Genomic DNA, 11,529 nt, shown 5'->3' with positions numbered 1-11,529 from the left:
GTACATGATGAATTTGTTGACAAGTTTATCACACATGCAATGTCATTTCACCCTTTTCAAAATGAAGGGGTAATTAGGTGTGCTTGTTCTCGTTGCCGGTGTTAGAAGTATTTGAAACCGGAAGCGGTTAGGGTTCATTTATATAGTCGTGGGACTTATGTTTTAGTTTGAATTTCATAATGGACTCATGTTTTATACTTTATGGACTTATGTTAAAACTATGTAGAACTAGTTAATGGTACTTTTGGTTGGACATTTAAATATTTTTGAACTTTGAAAGTCTATTTAGATCGTATATGATGTATTTAGATAGTGGTTGATGTGATTGATTGTTACTTGGGTGATTTTATGTGTTGTAGCTCTTTTAGAATTGATTTGAAACATTTTAGTGTTGGTTTTGAGCAAGTTTTGGTGCTGATTTTTTTATTGGTTTTGTGCAGGTGTGGCTGCAGAAAATGCAGCAATTGCATGCAGGAAATTTTCCAGAAAACCGACGCAGTCCGTCGGTTTTCTGGAAATCAATTCTGTAAAATTTTCAGAAAATCGATAGACTGCGTCGGTTTTTTATTTTAAAAAAAATTATAAAATTTATATTATTTCTTTTTAAATTAAAAAAATTAAAAATTAATAAAACCGACGCAGTCCGTCATTTTTTTTTTTTTTTTTTATTATTGGATAAAAAACCGACGGACAATGTAAGCGACACAGTCCTTCGCAAAAAACAGACGGGCGACGCTATGAAAACCGACGGACCGTGATGGGTCAGTTTCCCGTCGGTTTCAATGAAAAAACCGACGTGGGCTGTCGGTTTTTTTCGTCTGTTTTTGACAATTTTTTAGTAGTGTCCCCCAGCTGATTTACCATTACCCCCGTCCATAGGCCCTGAGATAGTGACACCCGAGCTACCGGCGACGGTGGGGGGTGCTGCTGGACGACCCCGTTGATAGTACCTCCATTGGAGGTCCTTCCTGCAGATCAGACACCACCGGACGCCTGATGCGTCCTTTGTGAGCTACTCATCTCTTGTACTATATCTGATGCATTGGGGACACTACATATTCTTTTGTTGGGGGTGGGATAGCTCATGATTTTTTTTTAATGTTTTGTGTACTCTTAGTTTTTCATTGCCAAGTATGATAGTGATGGTTGATCAATTAATAGCATAAATGTTTTCATCTTGTTTTGCGTTTCCATCTTGTTTTAATAATACTCCTCCCAAATTTTTTTTAGTGCATATGTACTTAGAGGGAAGGAGCAATGCTAACATGACTCGTTTGGTGACATAGTTGTTTTGCAAAGCGTAAAATGATGGGTTGAGAAGTAATTAGAAAAGGCCAAAGTCATAGATGGACCCCTGAACTTGTCCTGATTTTTCATCTAGACCCCCCAACTGAAACATTGACCATCTGAACCCCCGAACATAAGATAAACTGTGCCATTTGAACCCCCTCGTGCCAGCTGGCACACGCGTGAAGCTCACTACTTTAAGCAGAGCGTGAGAGACAATTTTTTTTTCTTTTTTTGAATTTTTAATCATTAAAAATTAATTTTAACAAAAACTCTATTTTAAAATCTATTTAAATAATTAAAAAAAATTGAAAAACCCAACCCATTCTCTCCGATATCCCACTTCACCGCCGCCACTGCCGTCGTTGCCTCCTCTGCCGCCGCCTCCTCCTCTGCCTCTGTCGCCGCTTTCTTTTTTAAAATTTTTAATCATTAAAAATTAATTTTAACAAAAACGCTATTTAAATAGATTTTGAAGCGGCGGCGGCGGGGGAAGTGGCGGCAGTGGCGGCGGTGAAGTGGTCTATCGGAGAGGATGGGTTGGGTTTTTCAAATTTTTAATTATTTAAATAGATTTTAAAATAGAGTTTTTGTTAAAATTAATTTTTAATGATTAAAAATTAAAAAAAAAAAAAAAGCGGCGGCGGCGGAGGAGGCAGCGGCAACAGTGGCGGTGGCAAGGTGGGCTATCGGAGAGGATGGGTTGGGTTTTTCAATTTTTTTTAATTATTTAAATAGATTTTGAAATAGAGTTTTTGTTAAAATTAATTGTTTTTGTTGACACGACTTATTTTAAAAAAAAAAAAGGTAACATTACATGGCTCCATGTCACTGGTCTATTTTTCCATGTCACAGCAAGTGAGCTTCACGCGTGTGCCCAGCTGGCACGAGGGGTTCAAATGACACATTTTATCTTATGTTTGGGGGTTCAGATGGTCAACGTTTCAGTTGGGGGGTCTAGATGGAAAATCAGGATAAGTTCAGGGGTCCATCTATAACTTTGGCCATTAGAAAATAGTCAAGTAATCCATGTGCCATGTGTTGTGAGATGTTATTTTTCTAGTCTTGTGCATTATTGTGATCTAGAACTTGCTCGGAAATTGTCTCAAGGAGAAATCCTAAACTACACTTGTTTGAAAGAGGATATTCGGCTTTCTTTAGATAGCCACTAAACCTAAAAATTCCTACCTATTGCATATTTATCCTAGTTAACCCCTTTTCGAGCCTTAACTTTGTTTTTCTTTTCTTTTATTGCAACCTTGTGACGAGCCCTGTCCTTTTTGCCCTTGTTTTCTCACCTTTTGGCACCCTATCTCCCTAAGTGAGTCGAATACGCTAAAATAGGCAAAAACGCCTAAGTTTGGGGGTGGTGATTGGTAAGAAATAGTGAGGTGTGATGGAAAGTTAAAGGGCACACTAAAAAAAAGTGTATATGTATATATATATATATATATAGAAAGGTGTGTATATGTATATATAAATTGTATGTATAGTTGTAAACACGAGTGTGTAAATAATGGTTGTGACTTAAGAAATAAATGAGGAAGGTAGGGAGGTAACAATGGTGTTGGCTAAAGGAGGTACTAATGGGCGGTAGATGCTTAAATGATGAAGAAGGGACGAATTTGGTGAAGGAAGCATGTTCGAGAATTCTTAGGGAGACGTCAAGTCACTGTTATCCAAAATACACCCCACCTTAAACTCGAACCTTCAGTACAACCCGCAAGTCCTAGTTGATTTTGAACAAAGTGTGTTTACATTAGTGGAGAAATACTTAAAGGGCAAGCTTATGGCATCGCATTTGTGTACTTGTACATCATTTTTTCTGAGTGTGAGTTGTTCTCTCCTTATTCGTCTTTTGTCCCATTTGTTATTTGTGAATATGTGTGTTGTGGGACTTTCTTTGGTCTTTGTGTTAGGGCGTGTGGATTACTAAGCTTAATGAAAGAATTACTTCTTGGCGCGTCATTTGAAGCCGTTCCCTTAAAAGCTAGAGTAACATTGTGTCACCAAGTGAAACGTTTGGTTAATGCTCGACCTTTGAAGAAATGCACCATGTTTGGCAACAAGAGGGAGGGGTAATCATCTTTTAAATGTATAAGTTTAACTGATCATTATCATCACTGTAGTACCTTAACAATTGTCATATGTTATAGTTTTGCTTTAATTGCTTGAGGACAAGCAAAAGTATAAATTTGGGGGTGTTGAAGTGCTGTGAAATTACGGCGCATTCGATGCCAATTGCTTAGTATTTTGTGAATCCTCAAGTACTTTTGATGTCGTTGTCGTGTTTTTGTGTTGATTTGTAGAATAACAAGTCTTGGATGAGGCAAAATGAAGCAAAAATAAGCTAAAGTGAACCAAAACACCACCTGCGAGTCGCATGTACTGTATGCGAGTCGCAGGTGCTGCAGCATCTGATGACAGAGATACTCAGAACTGAAGATAGTGGTGCAGCACATGCGAGCATCACATGCAAGTCGCACCTGATGCAGCAGATGCTGCACCACAACTGTTTGAAGATGTAGTACCTGCGAGACTTTGGTGCAACCTGCAACTCACAGGTTGCACATGCGACACCAAGTGTGATTCGCACTAGATGCGCAGAGGTATTTTTGTCTGGAATTTGTTCCCGTTTTGGAAAGTCTATAAATAGATTTCTAGGGTTTTGGACTCATTATTCCACAAATTTTAAAGTTGTCTTTTTGTTGGAGCTCATTTATTATTGGTTGGTGAAGCTTTTAAGAGATTCCTTTGCTTTTGTCATCTTCTCCATTCAATACTTTTGTAAGTGTTATGAATACACTTTATATTATTGCTTTACTTTTAATGAATATTAGTGGCTAAACTCTTTAGCTAAGGTTGTGAGAGCAAATGTATTAGTTATGTGATTAGGTTTCATATTCATACTTCATTTATATGCTGATGGTGTTTTCTATTAACTCTTCAAGCGTTATTGTCATGTGATGGTGTACAACATTACTTGTGCCTTAATATCATTACTTTGCTTGGAAAAGAAAGTAGAGGTTAGGAAAAGAGTTAATAGCAATAATTTGGGTCATTAAATTCATCTAATAGCTTGAGCTAGGAATATGAAAGCTAGTTAAGGCTAAATGGGTATTCTCATATAAAATATTCTAGGGCTTGGAAAAGCCTAAGATGAAATTTGCTAATTTGGTTGGAAAACTTTTGGCAAGAACCACGTGACCCTTGGTTTAATACACCTAAGGAATATGAATGAGTTAAAGTGATACCCAAGCGCATTACCTTCCATTGGAATCGCAACCTTAGTCCCTTTTACCAATAGTTTACATCGTATAACTACTCTTAATCATTGATGAACAAACATCAAACCAATTAGTATTATATCCCCCCTCTTGAAATATAGACTAATAGTCGAGCGTTACACTTAGCAAGTATATTTTTTCATTGTATTCTCTGTGGGATTCGACCCCAACCTCGTTGGGTTATATATTTGACAACGACCGCTTACTCCTGATATTAAAGGTGTAATTTGGGCGTATCAGTGGTCTAATGATAGAGCCCTTTAATGCCAAGGAACATACCCGGTTTCTATTCAAGTTGCTATATTTCATTATTATTATTATTATTATTATTATTATTATTATTATTATTATTATTATTATTATTATTATTATTATTATTATTATTATATATATATATATATATTTTGCCACTCCGTCGGTTTTCGAAAAGTGACAAAACATAAATCGACGGATGTGTTACGTTGATTTTCCTTCGGTTTTCATTGAAAATCCGACACAGTCCGTCGGTATTGGCCGTCGATTTTTTCCTTTTTTTAGTAGTGTATGTAGCACAATAATTAACAACTTAAAATGTTTAAAAGGCAAAGAAATTCCGATCAAAGAAAAACTTGGTTGACTCTCGAATGCCAACTATGCCACATAAATTGGGACGAAGGGAGTATTTTGTACATTTACACGGCATAAATGTTTACCTGTAAAATCGGTACAATTGAATTTGTATAGGTGGTCAAGGACACGTGGATCAATATGACCGAAATAATGAGATAAATAGCAATAGAAATTAATATGAACGGAATCTAATTGAAAATAAGGAGTTAGAGTAGCCTCAGCCTTGAAAAAGCTTTTGAGCTAGAGTCTCCAGGCAAGCGAGCAATCAGAACTTTGCTTAATTGAACTAGATCAATTAGCACTAAGAGCAAAATAATTGCATGGTATTTCTTGTATATATTTTCAGATGAGAAACTCTATTTATACTTGAGTTATGGGGTACAAGTTCCATGAATCATGCCCTCTTTACTATCAATGTTAATGCTATGACAGTGAATGATAATAAAGGGTATTAATGCACATTTAAGACCGGAGGAAGACGTGAGATTTCTTGTAGCGGCTATGTATTGAATGATGCTTGATCGGTGAGTTGTCATGCTTCTCCAGGCCTTTTATAGTTTTTGTTTCCGGTAGAGGTTACCAAATTACTTCTTCGGAGCGTCATATTCTTTCCCGGAGCCCCTTGCTTGCTGACTCGAATCTGGCATGTCATCATCGCCACGTGTCCTCTTTTGATACGTCCACTCGGTGTCTATGGATTTTTCCCTATACAATAAGAGGAAGGTGACTTGAGTCGTTCCAATTGCATACTCTTAAAATTTACCTGTTCGCTCGAGTCACATGAACTAACTAAAGGAACCGGTAAGTGATGTTGCTTTCTAGTCTGTTGGAATATAAAGTATGTAAAAATAAAGGACGCACGATTTTACGTGGAAAACCACCTTGAATCAAAGGTGTAAACCCCTCGCACCACACCTGTGTGGGATTTCAACTAAATAGAACCAAATTCATATTACACTGGTAATCCTAAGATCTGATTACCTTTCCTTGAGAAGATTATTGATAAACACGTCCAGTCTCATGACCAGAAGCAATCCAAAGACTTTGTGGACACCATGTTGGACATTATGCAACCAGGAGAATCAGAATTTCAGTTTGACCGTTGCCATATAAAAGCTATCCTCTTCGTACGTTATTCATCCCATTAATTTATACTTCTGTTATTATAAGCTCATCATACGATTAGATTTGCTTGTATTAATCTCCCCTTTCCTTTTCTATTACAGGACATGCTTGTTGCAGTAATGGACACTTCCTCAACTGCTGTAGAATGGATACTGACAGAGCTTTTTAGGCACTCCCATGTGATGAAGAAACTCCAAAAAGAGTTAGAAGAAGTGGTAGGCCTTGAAAGAATGGTAAGAGAATCAGACTTGTAGAAGTTGATCTACTTAGACATGGTTGTAAAAGAGGGCATGAGGCTGCATTCTGTAGTGCCACCAGTGCCTCACGGGCCATGGAAGATTGTGTAGTCGATAGCTTCCATCTACAAAAGGGATCGGGGATCGTGATAAAGTTTTATGCTGTTTAGAGGGATCCAAATATTTGGCCTAAGCCCGACAAATGTTTGCCCCAGAGGTTTGTTGGGAGCAGTATAGACATTCATGGACGTGACTTCCAACTTTTACCATTTGGCTTTGGCAGAAGAAGCTGCCCTGGAATGCATTTGGGAATTGTTCTTGTTCGCCTTTTGTTGGCACAGCTGGTGCATTGCTTTGATTGGGAACTTCCAAATGGTATGCAGCCTTGTGATTTGGACATTGATGAGCACTTTGGGATGGTAACATCCGGAGAAAAACATTTACTGGTTATTCCTACTTATAGACTAAGCAATGCTTAATCTCAAACGGCATAATATGGTACAATAATCAATTAAAGGAAGATCTGTTCACAAAAATGGAGAAGTATATAAAGCATAAAAAGAAAGATTATATAGTGGAGTTGGCTGAATTTTTTTGCCTTAATCAAAAGTAGACCTCAATGAAAACCATTTATTGGTTATACAATCTCTAAGAGTACTGACAGAGTGGCAACTAGATATCTAGCACAGAAATTTGAAGTTCACCAAAATTCATTCATATCCATCCATCTATATAAGGAAATACAGCAATCAAGTTTAATGTACATTAATAAAGCACCAAGAATGATTAAAATTACTGTAAAGAATGCCAATGAACTTATGAGATTGCAGAATGCTGCCTCAAAGCTTCCTTAATTAACGTTGCTATGCACTTAAGCTTTTCCAGGTTCAATTATTCTCCAACTAACTCTTTATGGAGTTTCTTATCACACTATGACTGTACAAATCACCAAAAGGATCATAAACCAAATGTTACTCAGTTCAGAGTGAGATGGAAGATAGATTATTGGAAGTACATACTGATAATCAGTAGTAGTAGTAAAAGTAGAATAGCATATACCAAATAATATTTGGGATGCAGCCCGGGATGGACAAGGAAAGCAGTAAAAGTAATTAATATAGCCGCCACGGTAAAATAGTAGATGGATTACAGCAGTCTGGAAGCCAGGTGGATCAGTCAGCCGCGCTGCTCGCTAGTGCTGGGAACTGAATTTGTGAAAACATAAAGAAAATAGGGGAAAGGTGCTATGCCCCAAAAACCGTTGAGATGTGTGACTAGCACTTACATTATTCACATACCACTATGCACACACTGAGCGAACCAACCCTACCATGCGTCTCATGCATCATTAACAAAAGGATGTGAAAAATTAAAGTTTGACTTTTTGGAAGAATAAATATAGTATCATGGATATTTTGAAAAGTTTCTAAAATGGCCTAGTGTAGTATCTTGAATACTTATCTTGAAGAAGTATTTGGATATTACTAGAGTATTACCTGAAGATAAAGTTAAATACATTTCTCTTGTAGATGTATCTAGAAGAATATCTAAAACCAACATATTCAAGATAATTCAAGAAGTTTTCTTCCATAGCAAAGTTCTTCTATCTAAAATTATTACTTCTCCTTTCATAGCTTCCTCTTCTTTAGTTGAATCTTCCAATCTTAGTTAACAATCGGGTTTGTGGTAGATTCAACTGATTTTCTGAATGGATTTGAGCAGTCATGCTAATGAACTAGGGATGGAATTGTTGAACTAGTCCAATCACAAGGTATAAAAGACATGTATGGAGTCATACCTCGTTGGGAAGGATTTGTGGGATGTTATTAACGGGAGTAATACAAGTCCTCCTGCCGACGGATCAAAAATTAGTAGCACTTACATAAAGGGGAAGCAAATTAATACAAGGAGGCCTTCATCCTGGAGAAGTCAATCTCCCACAATTTGTTTGATCTTATTATAACGTAAAAATCAACTCATGAAATATGGAGGATCCTCAATTGGTTATTTAACAAGATGTATGAAGTCCGGTTACAAATATTGTAGAACGAATTGGCTAACACCACTCAAGGTAATCTTTCTATTGCCGAGTATTTCTTGAAGAATAAAAATTTATGTTCCGATATCTCTCTATTAAATTCAGACAAGGCTATCTCTAAAGCATGAATAAGAAGAATTGTTATTCGTGGCTTGAAATAAAAATACATTCCCCTTGTTACATTGATTCAAGGATGGGTTCAACAACCATCCTTGGAGGAGTTTGAGAATTTGTTATCATCACAGGAGCTACTGGCTAAACAGATGGCTAATGAATATATTAAAGAAGGGAAAGGAAATGCTCCAGTGTCCGACAAGAGAAACTTCAAAGTGAAAGCAGCAAGTGGTAGGCCACACTTTCAATTCTAAAGTGGTTCAAGCTCGTCAGGAAAGCAGGGAGAGTCTAATAACTCTAAGAAGACTCAAATGTTACCGGTGTAATAAACTAGGATACATAAGAAGATATTGTCAAGCCAAAGAAAGCAATATGACTCAAATAGAGAAAGCTACTGAAGAAGAATAAGAAGATCTGGAAAAGTGCTTCATCGTAGAGACAAAAGGGGTAAATGCCATGGCTTCCATCAATTTTGAAATAGATTGGACCGTTGATTCAAGACGTGGGCACCATCTCAGTAGAGATCCGTCCAAATTTTCCACCTTTCGCAAATAAAATGGTCATGATGTCATTGTGACATAATATCGTCCATCACGTGGAGAAGAAAGGCACTGTTGTCATCAACAAAAAACGCTTGAAATTTTGTGCTATTTGTCCCACATGACCTAAAGTTCATTCGAAATATCAAGGCGTTAAAGGCAGATATCATTCACACCGCACAAGTAAGAAGTCTTCAACAAGTGCATGAAATCCAAAGAAATCGTTGAAGGCGATCTTTGTTCTAGGATAAGGCAACTGAGAACTGATAATAACGACGAGTTCACTTCTGAGGAATTTCTCACTTTTGTTGCCAGCATGACATTAAGGGTGTGTTTGGTATGACGGACAATATTTTCCAGAAAATAAGTGTTTTTCCTACTTATATTCTTGTGTTTGGTACACAACTTGGAAAATACCATTTTAAGAGCATTTGCATATACTCAAAGCAAAATCACTATGAAGTTTTAAATTCGGAGTGCAACTTTTGGTGGTGGGGAGTAACAAGATAGGGGTGGGTAGGTTACGGTGCTAGGTGGTGTTAAAAACCAAGAAAAAAAATATAAAAACTTTTTTTTAAGTAAGAAATTAGAGAGGGGAAGAGGGGGGGGGGGGGGGGGGGGAGGCGTGGGTTGAGTGGTCGTTGTGGGGGGTAAGAAAATATTCCCCATTTTTTTAAAAAGTAAAATAAAATATATGAAAAATAAATTTGGAGGCAAAAGGGTGGTAAAAGGTAGGGTGGTAGGCTTAATGGGGGTGGGGGTTAGAGTGGGGTGGGTAGTGAAGTTGGGGTGTGGGGTGGGTGGCTTGGGGTGTGGTGGGGTGAGGTGTGGTTTGGGGTGGTGGGGGGAGGGGTGGGGTGATGGGGGAAGGTGGGGTTGGGTTTGTGGCGTGGTTGTGGGGGGTGGGGTGATGGGGGGAAGGTGGGGTTGGGTTTGTGGCGTGGTTGTGGGGGGTGATAACATTCAAATCCACTCCTTAAAGAAAAAGTTTACACGATCGTCATAATATAATTTACCCAACTATGAATAGGGGTCGAATCCATAAGGAACAATATAAAGTCGATTGAGAATATGCAACACATACAAATAATTGAAGAAAGGGTTAAGAGTTTGCTCATTAATTCTCTTCCAAAGTGTTAGTTGAAGAAACCTAGCTTCCAAGACTTGGAAATATGGCCAAAGATGAAAGATATTTTGCCCTAAGCTTCACTTTTATAATCCCAAATTTCCCAACTCAAAGCATGATGAAAATAGCCACTAAATTTCGAAATTGCATATCTGACCCGTTTTTGCATTTTTAGTCACTTTTTTTAATTTTCTTCAATTTGGCCTCTTTTGACTTGTTTTTCACCTGATTTCTTCCCAGTCACTTCTCAATCATATAAAACCTATAAAATATAATTAAACAACATTAGATGCACTATTTTCTCAATCAAACATAGTAAAAATCTAAGATTAAAGAAGAGATAAGATGATAAAATACTAACTCATCACACCCCAAAACTTCAAAAATTTACTTCATTATTACAAAACAACTTTCTTTTGTTTATTCCTCTCAATTGAAATATGAAACAAATTCACAACTCAATTCTCATGTGCCCTCACAACCAAGAGAGAATCCAACTCATAAAATGCAATTTAAAACACAATTGGGATATCAAATGGAAAGAATTAACTCTCTCTCACACAAAGATGTTCAAATGCATATACATAGAACCATAGGCTTGCTCTTCATGTATTTCTCCATTAGTGTAGACACACATGGTTCGAAATCAATTAAGACTTATAGGGTTATAATTAGAGGCGGAGCTAAGATTCGAAGTTTGTGGGTTTGAGGTTCTTATTCTTTAAAGTTACTGCGTTCTTAATTAATAATTTGTATATTTGACAAAACTTTTAATACAAATATATGGTTCGGACAAAAGCTACTCGGTTCGGCCGAACCCACACTCGAAGGGCTGGCACCGCCCCTGGTTGTAATGTAGTCTTTTGGTTAAAGTAGGACAAAGTTTGGAAATAGTAACTCAAAATCACCTCCTTAAGCACTACAATTTTTAACAATCAAAGCACACTTCCTTTAAAAATTTTCCAACCTTCTCTTCATCTTTTCATTTCACCGCCTAATCTTCCCTTTATTCACAATTCTTTATTCTTCCTTCCTTTTTCTTCATTCTTTTTTTTTTATTAAAACAAAATACCAAGGAAGGTTCCGTTATTTTTGTTTTTTCCTCCCTTTATCTATTTTTTTAACCCTTTCACCTTTTAAGCGACTTCCTCATCACAATTGTTCTGAC

This window comes from Lycium barbarum, chromosome 7 (genome assembly GCF_019175385.1).
Source record: "Lycium barbarum isolate Lr01 chromosome 7, ASM1917538v2, whole genome shotgun sequence".
Taxonomy (NCBI): Eukaryota; Viridiplantae; Streptophyta; class Magnoliopsida; order Solanales; family Solanaceae; genus Lycium; species Lycium barbarum.
The sequence above is the reverse complement of the archived record's forward strand: the minus strand, read 5'-3'. Positions refer to the sequence as shown.